Source organism: Setaria italica, chromosome V, assembly GCF_000263155.2.
Source record: "Setaria italica strain Yugu1 chromosome V, Setaria_italica_v2.0, whole genome shotgun sequence".
Classification (NCBI taxonomy): domain Eukaryota; kingdom Viridiplantae; phylum Streptophyta; class Magnoliopsida; order Poales; family Poaceae; genus Setaria; species Setaria italica.
This window is the reverse complement of record NC_028454.1, coordinates 40,276,999-40,296,814: the sequence shown is the minus strand read 5'-3', so window position 1 is coordinate 40,296,814 and position 19,816 is coordinate 40,276,999. Positions and strand designations below refer to the sequence as shown.

Genomic DNA, 19,816 nt, shown 5'->3' with positions numbered 1-19,816 from the left:
CACCGATCCCTCCGACGGAGGATTGGATCGGCTGAGAAGCCTGATAAGCCTGATTTGGTGGAATCGGCTGAAAATACGTAGGCCCCCTGTATCCCTGTGGTATACCCCCAGCGAAGGAGTTGACAACAGCATTGTGTACCATGTTTGAAAGTACCGAGGATTGGTTGATGAAGGCGTGATGAAGAGATTGCTGAATCATATCGGACATCTTGTCCGAATCTTCTGAAATCGTGATCTGGCGAGGAGTAGTGAAAGGAGATTTTTTAACAGTTTCCCCGCTCCTGGAACGACTGAAGGATTTCAAGCAGGTTTTCCGGACTTGCTCCAAATACTGATTCAGATCTTCCCTTTGGTCGTCCTTTAGATCTGCTTCCGTCACTTCGATGACGTTATTTTCGGAGATGTCAGCAGCTTTCGACATGATGGCGGTTGTAATGGTCCCACTGGGCGTGCCAAAAGTGTGTTGGCACTAGAAATCGGTCCAGCGGCCGACACACGACCCGGGAGAATCTGCTTAGCTCCTGTTCGGGTGAATGCCCTGGTGCGGTTCGCGCGGCGTGCCAGCCAATCTGACCTGTTGATTGGCAAGGAAGAACACGTGTCAAATTCAGTAACTACGATCGGCTAAGTTTCCGATCGAGAGAGCTAATCGGCAGATCGGCCGATTTACTGTAGTAAAGAAATCGGCTACAAGATAGCACGATCCTTATAGCCTTGTAGACAGAAAAATACTAAAGCAATCGGTACAAAGCTTATGAAAATAGCACTGGGAAAAGATCTAATCGGCAACGAACGGATCTAACAACAGAAAGTAATAAAAGCCGACACTACCGATTCCTAGCAGGATAACTGGTGATAAAAGCTAGAACAACAGGTAAAAACCTATGGATCTAGTTGATATCGATAACTGGTGAATAAATCTAAACGAAACAACAGCGATGCGCCGGAAGTTAAAGCTTAGATATTACTCAATAAACGGAACTTACAGAATCGGCCGGAGATCAAGATGATGCAGCCCTGCCAACCCGCACGAACTCGTGAGAAGAAAAAAACGACGGCGAAGTCGCCTGCTTGAAAGTAGTACGGAGAATAAAGTAACTTGTTGTATTGATTGATTGATTGTTTACAGATTTATAAAGGTAGCTATTTATAGCCCCGTACAAATAATCTTCTTAACCGACAAGGACTCTATCTCTGATTCAAATAGGAAACAAATATCTACAAGCACAATCCGTGCTAAACTAATTACCCCACGCTTCGTGGGCTGAACTCCACCTTATCTTTCCTCCTTTCCAGGCCCATACAGGCCCACTTTAGTCCTCCTTCCTGATCGGCCGATTTCTTATCAGCAAAGGGCTGCCGATTGGGAACCTGAAGCGAAGTAGAAGCCACTCGACCGATTCCACACTGTAGCATCTCTTGACCGATTCCCATCTGTATTCCTCCGATTTCCTTCCTCTTTGACGCCGATTCGACTGATGACGAAACCCGGCGTCAACACAAGTATCAGTCAGATTTTTCAGATTTGTATTATCTAGACTGTTTCAATGTTCAAAATGTCGCTTGTCAGAGATTTTGCGTTTTCCTTTTTCTTATATTTTGTTATTTCTCTTCGGTACATCAGATCTTTTGATGTCTTGGCTATATATTCTTTTGGAATATGTGCCCCTCTGTAATATTTGAATATTTGTAGTCCGATACATTCTTAAAAAAGAATGTCTGAAGGTAGAATATTATCTTCCATTATTAAAAAAATTAAGATGGACCTGCGGGCCCATGGCTTTGTTTCCGTACATGCTAGTAAGCTTGAGTACTCATTGTCATTTGCCATTTCAATAAGTTCATGTATGTACTACTCCCTCCAATGTAAGATATATGACATTTAAGCTATGAAAAAATCTACAAAGTAATACTCCGGCTAGGAGGCTAGCCAATTTTTTCAATGAAAAATATGACATTTCACATAAGTACGATAAAAATAATATAGAAGTTCTTTCATGATTCATATATAGTAGAATCTCCATTGTATTGTCAATTCACGTCCTTCTTGATACATTGACGGTTAAAGTTTAATAAGTTTGGTCATCAAATCCCCCCATTTTACATACTTGTTATTTCAGTTATTAGCGGTCATATTCTTTTAGTGGTACGTAATGTGTTCGTTGAGAATGAGGCGTGAAAAACTAACTGTACCACGTTTGTTGATGTCAATTTTAACCACAGAATCACCACATCATTCGGAATGACTGGATGGATGTTGAAATGTGTACACATCAGCCATCCACGCATCAAATGTGAAATGTGTCGACCAATGTCTGGAGTCGTGACGAAATCACCTTGCTGTGTCAATTATCGCCTCAGAAGTGAACAAGACAATAATTTTCAGAGTTGGACCGATCTGACCCCACCGTTTCCCCCCCTGAATGAGCAGGGTGCGTTGGTCTCTCCCGGAGCCTCACACGATCACACGCCTGATGTATAAACCTCGTTTTCTCCCGAGAGCCATCCCTTTCGCCGCCTTAATTTCTCCGCCGGATAAACCCTAGACGTCACTCGGAGCAATCCGATTCCGTTTCGTGTGTCGTGTCTGTCCCCGTTGCCTGGCGGTGAAAGCCACCTAGCCACACGGCGGCCACACCCGGGGCGCGCGGCCGGGGGCCCCGGCGGACGACGGTATGACGCAGGTCGTGACGACCACTCCTCCCGCGACCGTTCTAAGCTATAACAGCGCGGCTTCTGTTTTACGCTCCTCTCCAGAGTCCCGGCCGGCGGCCGGCCGCACGCGGGAGGGTTCGCGGATCGGTCGCATCGCGTGCGGCCGCGGCCGGCCGGGATGGTGGTCGTGGTCCAGTTCCACCGTTTCGCCTAGGAAAAAGGAACGCCAAGCAGAGCACGCGCGGCATCGACCTTCGTACGACGATGGAAAGGGACGGGACGGATCACGGATGGCTGGGCGAGTAGGTTGGTTCATACTAACGATCAAGGAAGATGGCGGTTACGTACGTCCTGGCACGATTCGCTCATCATCCACTCTTTTTCACCAGTGGATGCGTGAACGCCACAACTTTTTACAGCAGCTAGTAGAGAGTACCGACCGTTCAACCGAGCTGAGAGCAGCACTCGGTGACCACCGGTTTGTCGCCTTGCTTGCATTCCCGTTTCCATTTTATCCGCGCGCACGAATGCATGTAGCCGCAGCCCTAGCTAGCCTTCCTTTTTCCTTTTCACCTTTCTCAACATGTAAAGCGATGAACTAGGGAGATTGTATGGACGGGACGGAAGTACCGGCGCTGCGCGCGCGCGCTTTATGCTACTGGACGGTGAAGAGTCCGGCCGGACGGGCCAGAAAGATTAGGAGAGCAATGCTCGTTCGGTAACACGGGTAGGTCGTTAGTGGCCGATCGAATCCGTTCATGGAAATGCCAGGCCCTTTTTCTCCTATCGCGTGCGCGTATGCGCGCGCGTGAGGAAAAAAGCTAGCTAGGGACGTGCATGAGTACAAGCAAAGCAAAGGAAAGGCGGTCTGAACTCAGGTCACTCCCACCGGGCCGTGTAAAGCGAAAAGGCATGGAAAGGAGGGGGTGGAGGAGGCGAGGAGCAAGCGGAAATTAGCAAGAGGGGCACTAGCTCGGGGACGGGGGCGACAGGCCGTTATGCGCGATCGGGGGAACGGAAAGCAACGGCCGCGGCGTCAGGTCGCTGGCTGGCCGGCCGGCCGGCCCGACACGGGCAGAGCGCAGCGTTATTGTGGTGTGTGTTCCTTCTGCCGATCAGGTCTTTAGACTTTAGAGATATAAGAGAGTTGGCTTTGGCTCCCCCGCCCCACCCCGCGCGCCGACCCTGCCGGTATGCAGCCGCTGCTCGTCCGAGAGGGCACGTCTTTCCGCCGCCCGGGCGGATCGCAGAAGCCGTAATGAGCCGCGCGGCCGGCCCGCCCCTGCCGTCCATGGCAAGGCGCTGCCGGTGGTACGTACTGGCACCGTACTGGATGCACTTGCGGCGGGTCACGGCGCACCACGAGACTCGTGCATGAAAATCTATATCTAGGAATGAAGCGTGCGCCGGCTACGGCTTAGGGCGGGGAAAGCGTCGGTTCGTGCACGGGCGGCGCGCCAGTCACGGCGGCCGGCCGGCCGGTGGGTTGGTGTCGTGGTGACCCCGTGCGGTTCGTTTGGGAGACCGGCCGAACGGTGGGTTTACGGTGCTCTGTTGCCAAAGACATGAGAAAAAAGGAAGAAGAACCGGAGTCAATCGCTGCTAGTAGCTCGGAGCAGGCGGCAAAGGCATGGGTACGTTCGACGACCGTGGCGACCGCGCGCGCGGTGGGATCATCATCATCATCACCATTAGTTCGCGGATGCGGCGGGGCCGTGACGGCGACGGCCAGTCACGCCCATCCATCCACAGTGCGCGCGTATGACAAGGCAGGCTAAGGGCTGTACTCCCTCCTGCTGGCACCGGGTCAAGCATTTAAGCAGTTAGCGCGGCAATGAATCCGGCCGGAAGAGGCGATGCCGACGTGCCCCGACAGCGGTCGTGGGGGCGGGCGCCCGCGGGCCGGGTGACGCCACCGTGACGCCGCGGCCGCGTCACAGTCCACCGCCGTGCGGTACGACCCCGCCGAGCGGGAAAAGAAAAGAAATGATGGCTGCTGGCTAGCTGAGGAATCAGGAGCTAGAGGGATGGGATGGATGAAAGTGGTGAGTGCAATAGCGCTCGCTCGCCAAGCAAGCGACCCGGGAGGGTTGGCGCACCAGCACGGCGCCGGCTGTGTTCACGTGTGCGTGTCGCGCCCACTTCGGCCTCGTCCCCGGCTGGCACTGGCAGTGGCAGCTAGCTAGCTGACCAGCGGTTGGCCCAGCTCCTCTGAGGACATCGAGGAACTGAACCATCCTATCCAACAGGTCGTCTGATCGCGCTCCCCAAACACGGCCTTGATTGCCACAATTCTGTAGCTACACGCGCGATTCTTGTTGCAACCGTCAGCCAACACGGAGAATATACTCATATACCCGGATCCGTTAGCTACAAGCCTACGACAAACCGATGTGCAGCAATTTGCTACTGATGAGTGACGGCTATAACGGCCGAACATGCATCGCCTGCTTTGATCTATAGATTCTACACCGACATGTGTGAATCACGCTGATGCAGGAGTGATGCATGGTCGCCTTGGTACATCGATCCGTGCGTTGTGTGTTATCTAGCTGGGATGGGAGTAGCTAGGATCGATCAAAGTGGCTCTTCTTTTGGGAGTTGCAAGTGCAAGTGCTGCCTCCACAAGATTTTTGGTATCGGCAGGGATCCATGCCTTTTGACCGTCTCTTTCTTTGCGCCCTAGACAGTAAGTAGGCCTAGTAGCTCGCTCTTTGCTACACGGTTGCACTTGCGCCTTTGCGAGAGAGAGAGGATCAGTGGGCTCCGCCACCATCTCCTGTATTAGAAGCGGAGAGGTAAGTGGTGGATGAGGCTAGCTGACATCATACCAGAAACGATTTAATATTGTGCAAAAATATAAAAATAAAATAATTATTGTCCTAAAATTGATAATAGAGAAGCATCAAATTTAATAATCGAATACATATTTAAATTTAATAATTAAATACATATTTAGTCAATCCATTTTCCTTAATGAATTTACTAAAAAAAGAAAAAATAACAGTTGGTCGGGGAGGAGGAGGCCCGGCGCGAGGAGGCGCCAGCGGCCTAGCGGGGAGGAGGTAGCTCAGCGTGGAGGAGGCGGCGCTCGGGGACGAGGCGCTGCTCGGGGAAGGAGGTGGCCCGGCGGGAACGAGGACGCCCGACAGGGATGAGAGGCGGCCTAGTGGGGAGCAGGCGGTGCTTGGGGTGGAGGCCGACAGTGCTCGGGGGCCGCGGCGGAGTTGGGCAGACTGACGCCGCGATTTCCATTCACAACGTCGGGAGTTAGAAAATTTCAGGCTCTCCCCCGCCCTTTGTAGGGAGGCATCAGTCCTGGCGGGTCCTAACGCCACCCGCCAGCATAGCTCCTCTGTGCTAGCGGGTGACATTAGCGCTCGCCAGCACAGACGATCTGTGCTGGCGGGTGGCATTAAGCACCCTTCAGCACAAAGTTTTCTCTAAATTTCAAACAACTTAAATACTTGCTAAATGAGTTCAAAATTATTTCAAACTTTTACACCTGAACATAAATATTATATAATGAATGTAAAAATATATTTTCATACATAGCACAAATGTTTTGACTAGTTAGTTCACATGTCACTATAGATGGAAATACCTCATGAGTTATAGGGTGATTATGACTTGGATATCCATTTGGGAAGGAAGTACTGTTACACTATCTTAAAATTATCTTATTATTTTTGATCCATATTGGTGCACGGGTAAAGTGGTTACATACCAATTATCATAATCGTTCGACAAATTTATATTTTATTAAAATTAAATTAAACCTATATGGAATGGCACAATGCACCTTCCCCTTGGATTTAGTGTTTTCTTGTAAAGATTACATTTTAGTTTTTATCTCGAATTATGGAATTTTCTTAAATATGGACATGTTTAGAAGGTTTAACACAAAAATCCATTTACTTTGGCGCGAAAGTTTCACTACGCCGTTAGGCTGCTAAATTTTCGCGTCGGGACCGCCACCCACCTCGACGCTGCCGCCGCTCACCCGTGCGCCACCGCGCCTCCCGGAGCGCGGCCGCCTCCCCGTGCGCCACCACGGCCCTTGTCCACAAGCGCCGCCGCCCTCCTCCCGTGCGCCGTCGCGACCCTCCACCACGAGTGCTGCCGCGGCCCCCTCCCTAACGCCGCCTACTCCTCGACGCTGTCGCGCCTCCCTGTGCGCCCCTCCTCCCGTGCGCCGCAGCTCCTCCCCGAGCGCCGCTTCTTCCCCGACCGTCGGCAAGGTGCCGCCTACCCCAGCGCTGCCGCTCCTCCCCACGCCCGTGCCACCGCCGGTCCTCCCTGAGGCCGCCGTGCATCTTCCTCTCCGCCAAGCCGAAGTGCCTCTTCCTCTCCCGAAGCCCGAGCGGTTATTTTTTTATTTTTTTCATGCAAATATAATTACTGGATTGTAACTTATTGTAGAAATAAAATGTAATACTAAATTTGGTGTATAAATATTTATGGATTGCAATTTTCATGAATAATTAATATGTTTTAATTGATGATATTGATATGTATAAATTCATAAATAATTTTTAATTGCAAGTATTAGAATTTTGTATATTACAAGTGATGGACAACAATGAGAACAATGTTTCATATTTTACTCCACCTGAGTTCGAACCAAGCCCACCTAGGTCTCGCAGGCGTCCAGATGAAGATGACCCTGAATACGAGTCAACAGTGGATCATCAGGTACCTACATGCACATTCATATACTAGCTAGTGATATGTTTGTTGTTCACATGAAGATGATAAACTTCAACTATTATTTTCTCTATAGAATGATGACCAATCCTAATGCATTCCCCACCGCGACATTGTAGAACATCTCTCTGCATGAAGAGGAGTTAGTTGCCTCTGCAGCACAACCTTTGGCTACTACTGCTTCTAGCAATAATCCGAAAAGGAAACGTGGGCAACAAAGCTGAAATTAGATCCCTGAAAAAAGTAGTCTCATAATAGAAGAGCTTAGCGCCAAAGATGAGCCTATATTGCCTAAGGGGATATCTGCTAGGTTTCGGAACGTATGTGGAGCTATTGTCAGGGATAAATTGCAGACCTGGATCACGACTAGAAATTGAAAGAAGGTGACTACAATCCAATAAGGATGAAAGCTATGAAAATAATATATTATAGATTTTCAAGAACATAAAAATTTAGTTTTTTCATATAATGTAGACTTGTCATTAATAACAACTCATCATTTTTTTCTATTTGTTCCACAAGCAACCTCCCGGCTCTGTGCTATGCGGATATTACATGTGCGAATTCATCAGAAATAATGGGAGGTATCGAATCAACCCTGAAGACGTAAGTCTCCTATACATTGTCATGTGCTAACTTTCTAATGGTAATACATTCTATTCTTCATTTACTGTATACCTGCAGATGTCTCTCATCGACAATAACTATAGCAAGATCGAAGACAAACAAATCGACAACATTTGTACGGACATGGCGAGGTTCATTCTACGCGAGATTTGTCACGAGGATGGAGTATTTTTTTGATAAAGATAGCGTGTTGATGGCAGACAAGTGCACAAATCTTCGTAGATGGGCGTAGCAGTTTTAATATTAGCGTGGCAAAGAAAAACTCTATTCCAAATGATGGATTTTTAATAATGTGAATTATATATTATGTACGATGTAGTTTTTAATAATGTGAATTATTTATTATTCAAGTTTGTTGTTATGTGGTTGGAGATACATATTTCAATTTGACGGCTAAAAACTGGTGGGAAATAAAAATAATAAATAATTCATGGGAAATAATATATTGAATGGAAAATACATATTCCTGGCGGGCGGCATAAGCACCTAACAACACAGAAAGCATGTGTGCTGGCGAGCGAGCACTCGCCCGCCAGATGGTATTTGTGCTGGCTCAAGGTTGCCAGTGGGTTCGATACCGACCAGCACAAACGTGTTCTAGCCGCCAGCATAAAGTTTTTCTGGCGTAGCGTAATGATAAGGATACTCTTCTTCTGGAAGACCCAAATGGGGGATCTTTAATCCATCTTCCTCATCACTTGCATACTACGGGGGTGTTTGGTTCTTCAGCAGATGCTAAAATTCCTATCATATCGAATATTGAGATACTAATTAGAATTATTAAATACAAACTAATTACAAAACCAATTGCGTAGATGGAGACTAATTTACGAGACGAATTTGTGAAGTTTAATTAGTCCGTGATTTGACAATGTGATACTACAGTGACTATTTGTTAATGATTGATTAATCAGTGAATTAGCCTCCATCTATGTAATTAGTTTTATAATTAACTTATATTTAATTCTCGTAATTATTAATATTAGATGCGACATCCTAGAGCCAAACGCCCCTACTGCTAAAATATACGTAGACGACCTACGTCATCAAGTCGTGCACATTCCGTAGAGTTCGGTGTGACCGTGTGTCAGTGTGTGTGACAGAGACGGCAGGGCCAGCGAGACACCACTTGTAACGCATGCAGACCGTCAGTCTCATCTTGAGCTTTTGATAGGTTGTGCCAATGTACGTGACTTCAGATCAGACAAGCTAGCCAGGGGAGTTTCGGGTCTGTCCAAAACTTAAATCTGTCCACATCTTTCAGTATCGGAAGCTGCAGACGCTAGCTAGCAAGGGTTCATCCCTTCCAGCCGCAGCCGAATCGTACCTGTATACGGCCAGTGCTGAAGCTAGGCATACCGATCTTATCCCAAGCGACTGAACAAACGGATAGCTAAAAGTGCGTTCCGTTGCTACAAAACAGGTTGTCTTTCGTGAAAAAAAAAAGTTTTCACGGAACAGCTTCTTAGGGTTGATACATGGGACATATAGCTATCGTACAACGCAGCTAGTCACCCTGTGCTCTGTAACAACGGGGGAAAAGGGTAGAGCAAATAAAGAAGACTTGGTATTTTATACTGATGGTGATTAGGTGTTCAAGATATTTACATAAAATGAATTCACTTCATCACTTGTGGCATCAAAAGAGAAAGCACTACATGTCTACATGGACCTTATTCGCCGCATCCAGCGTACCACCCAAATCTAGTTTCCATTCAAGAATGGAACACGTCTCCAATGGCTTGCTAATGGTAGCCTCATGATCAGACGCTCAGAGAGCAGAGCTTTCCACTGCTCCTCCATCCACTTTATGAAAAGATAGCTTAGCTCTCCAGTAACATTAGTTATGCCGTGTAATTATGGGATGATCCGTAGGACGATGTGACGCAAGATTTTTTTTCTTTTTTGTTCCGTCGAATAGCATGGCTGTCTCTGAATCGGATCATCACCAAATTGGAGGGACGTTGGACCACTTGTGCCATTGTTTGTGGTGAAGTGGTGACAGAGAATGAGATATGAGCAGGTTCTTCAAACATTCGGGCATTAGGCCACCACTGTATGGGCTGAAAGGGGGCCCAGTAAGACTTGTAGGGTAGATGAGAGCCCATCATCACGGTTATTAGTTTGGACCTATACTAGTAGGATCTTGGTTTCCCCCAAACAAATTTACCTTTTTCTTATTTTTCTTTTCGAGTGACACCTTTTCTTCTTAGCGTTTGCAAGATAGAACGGAATCTATCGGCTGGAAGTTTCAGCGAAGTGAATCAAGCATCCTTGTAGTATTTCTGTGTTTAGATAATAGAGCCAATTTTCTTAGTTGGCGCGACCTGAGTAGAAACACGTAAGGGAAACACGTAAGGGCACGTACTGTTAATGTAATTGGGATTGCCTGACCTGCTAGGGTCGTATTCTCTGTGTATATATAGAGAGAGAGGCAGGATACATTGAGAAAATTACATCCGAGTTCAACAACCCCTACGGAAATCACGGAGGCCCAGCTCCAGGAGAATTGGGAGTCCTTCTATGAATAGGAAGAGATTGCTATCTTTTAACACCCCCCTCAGTTTGAACGGTGTGACACTGAGTTTATATTGTGACGTAATTGAGTAAACGCAGGGGAAGGCAATGGCTTTGTCATGATGCCAGCTATCTGATCTTTGGAGCTGATAAAACGTACTGCAAGTTGACGGGAGGCAACATGTTGTCGAACAAAGTGATAGCCAACTTCCACATGTTTAGTCTTGGAATATGGGATTAGCTGATAGGTAGGTGGCATCAATATTGTCACACCAGAGGCAGGGGGTGTTTGATACCGATTCTTGCCAAAATAATCGAGTAGACCCCTCCCAAACAGTGCGATTCTCACCAGATTCTACAGGAATCGATTTTTACCGCAGCGAAGAATGCACTGCACTGAGGAATCGGGCCTCCGATCACTTTGGAAAAAATCCCGCCAATTCCTGCAACATCTTTACAAAACTACCCCTTAAGTTGGGATGAAACTACCCGCCCTTTTCCCTTAAGTTGGGATGAAACTACCCGTCCTTTGCCACCGGATAAATATCGCTTCTAGGGTTCAGATTCCACCTCCCCGACTCCACTCGCGCCGCCCCAACTCCAGTCGCGTCGCCAGGAACACTGCCGCCTCCGCACCCCTCCCCTCCGCACGACCGCACCCTGCCGTCCGTGCCGTAGCCAAGCCCTCAGCGCCTCGTCTGTTCGTTCGAGCACGTCGCCAGGACGGCGCTCGCCAAAGCCCGAGCCGACGGGTCTGGATCGAGCCGTCGCTGACACTACTGCCCAGCGACCCTACCGTTCCTCCGCTCCTCAACCCCTCCCCAAACCTCCGTGCGTGGCTCCCTCGGTAGGAAGAGAGCAGCCCAGAGCTGCGAATTCGCCTCCAGGAAGATGATGCTTCTGCAGATCCACCAGCTTGAAGAAACCAAGCGACTCATTTTTGCTTGATGCGATTTTCCTCATCATTTTGTGATTGGATGATCGTTTTGTTCAATTATGAATGGTTTAATTTTTGAATGGTGGATTGAATGAATCACTTAGTGCCTGTTCAAGTAGATTTGATGCCATGCTGTAACGAATCATTTTTTTTTTGCGAATGACTTTTGTTCGGTTATAGTTCTAAATGATTCATTTTTTAGATTTTATTAATATTGTAAAAAGTGATTTATCATAAAAAAATTAACACCAGAATGCAAAAAATTAGTGAAAATAGTGAGTTATGCACTTATTCGGCAAAAAAAAAACCATTAAAAGCTCTAGTGGTATACAAGTGACTACATGTTCAAGACAAAACAATCCTACGACAAAATCAAGCTTGCCAAATACCTTGCTTCTCCAGCCAGCGATTCCTGAGAAAGCGCATTCTTATGACAGCCAGCTTCTTAGAAAATCGATTATTCAGACAAGCTGAATCAAACAGGGTCTAGGCACAACAGCCGTTGTCAGGTCGTCTGCGAGGATAGCCACGTAAGCTCGGTGCTGACGTGGAGCAAAGTTAATGAAGAGCGAGAACATTGCCGTCGTCTCGAGACGACGACGTGGGCTGGTAGCCCGATGCAGAAAAATACGATCGAGCAGGCGTTGTACGCCTCGTCTCCGGCCGGGCGACGGCTCGGTTGGATCCAGTGTGGTGGCGGGAAAGGTCGATGTGGGAAGGAGAGAAGGCGCGATTCCGCCTGCGAAGCTGCTCGCCGCCGTGCGGCCCGCAAAACTCACAGCCACCCGCGGCCCCGCCCTCTTGGCCGCTTGCCGCTGCCGCCCACGAAGCTGGGCGCCGTCGCGCAGAAGCTGGACGCTGTATCGCTGCCTGGCCCAGCTCGCCGCGTCCACCCGCGAAGCTCGTCGCTGCCTGGCCTGCTCGCGGTGCTCGCCGCCGTGCAGCTATTGGATAAGACATGGCTCGTGGGCAGAGAAAATGAGCAGAGAAACGGGGCAGCCATCGGATAAGATATGGCCTACATTTCGGTCAGGAAGATGAAATTGCACTATCCATTCAGATTATGCTCCAAATGCTGATATAAGTATTTAAATTTCTCATTGAATAACAAAATTGGTTGAAATATATGATAAGATTAATAGACATAGATAATTTGAAATTTACTTGCTTTTGCTATTTGACTAGCTTCTAATTTGCGCATAACCAATAATGATTAATATTAATCATATAGGTGCTAATTCTCTCGAGTAAGCCACAAAAACAACATATAAATATCCAATTTACATTTGATCACTATAATTTGTGACTTCATGCACATGCAGCTTAATAGACAAGCCGCTCTACAAGTCATCTATTTTGCTATTTTTGTATGACATGGCAAGCACATACAGACAGCTGCTGTCTACACTGTTTACCTGCGGGCGTTGGGAGCTTTGGCACGTGAAAATATTTCAATAATTAAAACTTTTTAAAAAGCTAACACCAAACGTTGAGATGGCCGAGTTGGTCTAAGGCGCCAGATTAAGGTTCTGGTCCGAAAGGGCGTGGGTTCAAATCCCACTCTCAACATATTTCTTTTTTTTCTGTTTTGTTCCGCGCCCCATACAGAAAATCCATTTTTTCTTTTATAATTTGTCCTTCACTTTATCTCCCACAAGATACAGTAAAATTTTCTCCATTTTGTTCCCCGGCCCCATACAGAAAATTCATTTGTTCCTTTTATAATTTGTCCTGCACTTTATCTCCCACAAGCTACAGTAAACTACCTTTCTCGGTGGACGCCTGATGCTGCGCGCGCTAGTGTTAGCCCGTTCCAGTTTTTCAGGCCCAGTTCATGATTGTTAGCAAGTAGTGCACAATTAGTCTTATATGTTTGAACTGTCGGGGCCGTTGGAGGTCCGAGGCAGTTCAAGAGACCCGCAATCTTGTGGATCTTCATAATCCCATGATGTTGTTCGTGTCGGAAGACTAAGATGGGTGCAGCAAGAGTACAAGACTTGAGATGGAGGCTCGGTTTCCGAATGCGGTTGGAGTGGACAGCAAGGGACTGAGCGGCGGCTTGGGCCTATTCTGGAAAAACAGTGTGGCGATAGAGGTGAAAAATTACTCTAAGAATCATATTGATGTCTAGGTGGATGATGCTGTTAATCCATGCCCGGAGCGTATGTGGCGATTCACCGGGTTCTATGGTGAGCCGCGCAGGGAGAAGAGGAAGGAGTCTTGGGTTCGGCTGTGGTTTCTTCGCAACAGCTCCACACTACCGTGGGTTTGTGCCGGCGATTTTAGTGAGATTGTGTGCCAATCGGAACAATTTGGTGGAAATGATCGGGGTGAATGGCAGATGGAAGGCTTCCGGGAGGCGATTCGTTTCTACGACCTCTCCGATTTGGGCTTCGATGATCTTCCCTACACGTGGGATAATCAACAAGAGGGAGATCGGAACGTTAAGGTTTGGTTGGATAGGGCTCTCGCTGATGAGAGCATGTTAGTTGACGGGTCGAATATGCAACATGTGCAAATGGCATCATCTGATCATTGTGCACTTTTGATTAAGCTGCAATCTGCTTGGCCAACTGGGCGGCGGCGGCGTGAGCGGCCGTTCAGATATGAAAACATGTGGAGGCGCCATGATGAATACCCAATGATAGTTCAACATGGCTGGGGGTAGGGTCGACACGATTTGTCAGGTGTCCAGGAGGGGCTTGCCGAGCTAAAGGGTGTGCTGCAAGTCTGGGACAGAGAGGTTTTTGGTTCCGTGCGGCAGGAGCTGAGGACTCTTCGGAAAAAATTAGAAGACATCCGGGGCAGCACCCTGCGCTTTGGCCCAACCAGAGGGGAGAGGGAGGTCATGCGATGTATCGCTGAGTTGCTGGCTAGGGGAAGAAACAATGGAGAAGCGGCGCTCTAGAGTTGATTGGCTAAAGGATGGGACCGGAACACGGGCTTCTTCGCCAAGGACAGAGCGAGAACAAACCGTATATCAACCTGACGAATAACGACGGTTCAATCTGCACTGAACAAGAGGAGCTCGAGACAGTGGCTAAAGATTTCTATGTAAACTTGTTCACGGCTCAAGAGGATACGGAGCCGGCAGTAGTTACGAACCACGTTCTGCGGGTGATCACTGTGTTAGATTGATCTCTTTCCCGATTGGCCCAAAGGCCAATCAGGACCTTGATCTGCGCCCTGATCGGGGGCGCTCACCCTATCAATGGGTGGTGGGCTCCTGTCGCGCTGCGCTATATAAACAGGGTGGGGGACCCGGCTCGGCTCACGAGGTTCGCCGCAGCCAGCCGCCCCACCGACACACCTACCGATCTAGGTTGCGCAGTAGCGGCGGGAAGCACCACCGCCACCTCACCGGCGACCGGTCTCGGCACTGCGCGTCGCTGCCTTGCGCAGACTACATCAACCGAACCAGCGATGGCCAGCAGCTCTGCTGCTCCCACCTCTAGGGGTGAAGGTACCCCATTTCTCTCCCTCTCACACTTGGCACTCACCAGGAACACCTTGTCCCCTATGACTCTCTCGATCCCGACTAGACGTGCTCTAGAGATCCTAGGCTAGGTCCTAACAATGGTATCAGACACCTCCTAGAAGTCCTTCTAGATCGGGAAAAGAAGTGAATCGAGAAAAAGACGAAGATAGAAAAGAAACAGAAACCCTAACCCTAACCCTAGATCTAAAGAAAAGAGGGACGCGGGAATACTTACCTGCTGTCGCCTTCACCGCCGCACGTCCACCGACGGCGAGCGGCAAAGGCCGGCCGAGCCTCGGGCTCGCCGGAGAACAGGTTCACCCGAACCGCCGGAGCATCCGCTCGGGGCTCGGGGGGCGCAAAAGCACCACCACAGGACCGCTCGACGGCGGCGCGCCCAACCCTCGGGGTGGACGCGCACGCCGGCGAGGGGACCCGCGGTGGCGCCGGCCCTTCTCCATGATTCGCCATGGCTCTCTGGATCTCGATTTTTCGGAGGTTCTGGAGGGAGGAAGGGGGGAGGCTAGAAAAGAGGGGGAGGAGGGGGCTGCTGCGGCCGTGCGCCGGCGGGGCCATCCCTCCACCGCCGCCGCCGGCCATCGCCGGGCGTGGGAGAGACAGCCCCGCCGCCGCCGCCGCGGCGAGAGCGCGCGGGGAGAAAGGAGCAAATGGCGTTAGGGTTAGGGGCGCCGGCCGCTTCCACGGTTTTGATCCGCCGAAATTAACGCCGGACCGTCCGATCAAATCGGACGGATCAGGATGAACGGGCCACTTTTGGCCCAGGCGGGACGCGGCGGCAGGCCGCTTTCGCGGCCCAGGCCCAGGTTGCGGCCTGCAGGCGCGCGCCGCGCGAGAGGCCGGCGCCGAGCCGCTTTAGCGGGCCGCCTTCGTGGGCCGCGTTGGCAGGCTGCCGGCGTCGGGCGAGTGGGCCGCGCGTGGGAACGGGCTGGGGGCCATTTTCGCGGCTGGGCCGTTTTTCGCGTTTTGCACAGCAACTTCTGATATTTTGTTTTTTCTATTTCCAGAAGCTTTTTAATTGATGTTTTTTGCATAGTTTTAGTCTCTAATCTAATTTGAACCAACGGGATAATTTGTATTAGAGATTAATAAAGTTTGTACAGTGTTTTGCTTCTGAAAATAGATTTATTTCACAGTTTCCGCTGCAAAAGTAAGATTTATTGCTCCATTTAAATTTAATTTGAACCAACGAGACAATTAAATTTTGTGAGAGCATGATAAAGTTAAATTAGATCATGGTGCTGTAATTTTCTGACCAACGTTGTTAATAACTGTATCATGATTTAAAAAGTTCTTTTGATGCTTTTATTTCTATTTCTGTCCAACGGTGATATAGTTTTAAATTGCATCAACAATTGTATGTTTTATTTTTTGACCAACGTTGGAAATGAATCATGCAATTGTCGTTATGATCTCACTTATGGATTGTAAATTTCAGGATCATTCAACTTAATGGCGTGTCTCAAAGAGATACCCATTCTGAAAGGCAACAACTATACAGAATGGAGGAAGAAGATTGAGTTCTCCTTCGTTTGTGGAGAAGTTGACTGGGTGCTGACCACACCGCAGCCACAAGCTCCACAGAAGCCAGTGAGGGCTGATGGTGATGATGATGCTGCATGGCAGCAAAAGGAAAGGGACTATGCTCCACTGGAGTTGGCATACACCCTTGAAAACAAACAGTGGACCACTGCCAACAAGAAATGTATGGCTTTGGTAAAGAATACGATTGAGCCTACCATTTTGGGCTCGATCGCAGAGTGTGACTCCGTTTCAGAGTACCTCGACAAGATAAGGAATCAGTTCACTAGTTCCTCAAAGATATATGCTACCCAGCTGTTCAAGCAGCTGGCCACAGAGAGGTACAATGGCGGAGGGACTGGCATAAGAGATCACATCATGAGGATGCATAACTTGGCAGCACAGCTGAAGCCTATGGATCTTGAGCTCAAGCCTGGGCACATTATGCATTTGGTTTTGCTTCTCTGCCTAAAGAGTTTGACACTTTTGTTGTCAATTATAACATGCAGCCAGAACAGTGGGACATGGAGAAAATGATAGCCATGTGCGTGCAGGAAGAGGACAGACTTAGATCCTCACATGGTGGCTCATTGCACTATGTGAAGGATAACAGGAAAAAGATTGCTAACCCCTCTTTCAAGGCACGTGGAAAAGCTCCTATGCAGCAGAATCACCAAAAGCCTCTCACAGTAGACAAAGATCAATGTCTACACTGCAAGAAAAAGGAGCACTTCAAGAAAGACTGCCCCGACTGGTTAAAGTCAATAATGGCAAAAAGAGGTGAGAATACTATTTCTTTTGTAAATGAATCCTTGTATACACAGTATTCGAAATCTACTTGGTGGATTGACTCAGGTGCAACTGTTCATGTTGCAAATTCTTTACAGGGATTCCATTCGACGAGGACTACGCAAAGAAGCGAAAGATGCGTTGAAGTCGCAAATGGAGTCCAAGCAGAAGTTGAAGCTGTTGGCGATGTCTCTTTAGAGCTAGTTGATGGTTTCATGCTTGTACTTAAAGATGTGCTTTATGTTCCCTCATTACACAGAAACTTAATAAGTATTTCACGTTTGGACCATGATGGTTATGAATGTCATTTTGGAAATGGAAAGTGTGCCATTTGGTTCGATAATGCATGTGTTGGTGTTGCCATCCTTCACAATGAGTTGTATTTATTATCATTGCGTGAAAAAGTAAATTCTGTGTGTGATGTGAATATGAATGTATCCTCGTCAGAGAAAGAAACAAAGAAAAGAAAGAGAACTCATGAAATATCGTCGAAATTATGGCACTGTCGTTTAGGCCATATTTCGAGGGGGAGAATAGAAAGACTAGTTAAGAATGAAATTCTTCCTCAATTAGAGTTCTCAGACTTAGAACAATGCGTTGATTGCATTAAAGGAAAATTTGTAAAGCAAATTAAAAAATGCGCTAAACGTAGCACAGGAGTTTTAGAGATAATCCACACTGATATTTGTGGACCTTTTCCTGTGAAAAGCGTGGATGGCTATGACTTGTTCATAACATTCACAGATGATTACTCCCGTTATGGTTATATTTATCCAATCAAAGAAAGATCAGAAGCGTTGGATAAATTTAAGATATTTAAAGCTGAAGTTGAAAATCAGCATAATAAAAGAATCAAAATAGTAAGATCCGACCGTGGGGGGAGTACTATGGTCGGCATACCCCATTCGGCCAAGTTCCTGGACCTTTTGCAAGGTTTTTGCAGGAAAATAGCATAGTAGCCCAGTATTCGATGCCGGACGAACCTCAGCAAAATGGAGTAGCTGAAAGGCGTAACCGTACACTGATGGATATGGTGCGCAGCATGATGAGCTATTCCACCTTACCATTGGGACTGTGGATGGAGGCGCTGAAGACCGCCATTCACATTCTAAATAGAGTGCCAAGTAAGTCGGTGCCCAAAACACCATACGAACTATGGACAGGAAGAGTACCCTCACTAAACCACCTGCGTGTGTGGGGGAGCCCAGCTGAGGCCAAAGTGTTTAACCCAAACATCGGGAAACTAGATCCCAAAACAGTAAGTTGCCACTTCATTGGCTATCCGGAAAAATCATAGGGTTTTCGTTTCTACTGTCCAGACAGATTTACAAAGTTTGTAGAAACGAGACAGGCGATTTTCTTAGAGGATGAGATGGTGAGGGGGAGCATGGTAGCTCGAGAGATTGATCTTGAGGAGAAGCGGGTGTGTGCACCTAATCCGATGATTCAGGAACCATACTTCTCACTACCTATTATTCCCGCACCAATAGTTCCTGAGGTCGTGGTGCAAGCACCCGCTATAGTCCCTGATATTGTGGTGCAGGCACCTGCTGTGATTCCACCCGTGGAAACGATGAGTGAAGTTTTGGAACCTGTCCTTCAGGAGCCAACTGAACCCATCATTACACACGAGGAAGAGTTGCAGCAGCCACCTCTGAACAGTGTGCCACAAGCAGAGGCACAGAATGTGCCCGAAAGTGAGGGGCCTAGAAGGTCTTAAAGGGTCAGAAAATCAGCTATCCCTGATTGTTATAAAGTTTATAATACAGAAGAAGTTCATATAGAAGGTGATCCCACTTCATATGAAGAAGCCATGAAAAGTGTTCACTCATCAAAGTGGCTAGAGGCCATGGAAGATGAGATGAAATCGATGAGTTCCAACAATGTTTGGGAACTTGAGGAGATTCCTAAAGGAGCCAAAACAGTAGGCTGTAAATGGGTCTACAAGACTAAACGTGACTCCAAAGGGAATATAGAAAGGTATAAGGCGAGACTTGTGGCAAAAGGTTTTACACAAAGAGAAGGAATAGATTATAATGAGACTTTTTCTCCTGTCTCATGTAAAGACTCCTTCAGAATCATAATAGCGCTAGTTGCACATTTTGATTTAGAGTTGCATCAGATGGATGTAAAGACGGCATTTCTAAATGGGGATTTAGAAGAAATGTCTACATGAAACAACCAAAGGGTTTTGTCATGGAAGACAAAGAGAATATGGGATGTCGTCTAAAGAAATCCATTTACAGATTAAAGCAAGCCTCTAGACAGTGGTATCTAAAGTTTAATGATATAATAAAGAAATTTGGGTTTCAAGAGAATATAGAGGACAATTGTGTCTATGCAAAGTTAAAAAATAGGAAATACATTTTCCTAATCCTGTATGTGGATGATATTTTGCTTGCAAGCAGTGATATCAGTCTACTGCAAGAGACAAAGAAGTTCTTGTCCTCAAACTTCGATATGAAGGATCTTGGTGAAGCAACATATGTTTTGGGCATAGAAATTCACCGAGATAGATTGAATGGGGTTCTAGGGTTATCGCAAAAGGCATATTTAGAAAAGGTTCT

At 47.6% G+C, this 19,816-nt stretch overlaps 1 non-coding gene across 1 annotated transcript; it reads left to right on the top strand.

Moving 5' to 3' along the window:
- Positions 1–12,931: 12,931 nt before the first annotated feature.
- On the top strand, positions 12,932–13,012 carry TRNAL-AAG. Its single transcript has one exon. It is a non-coding gene; the product is annotated as a tRNA-Leu (tRNA).
- Positions 13,013–19,816: the final 6,804 nt, after the last annotated feature.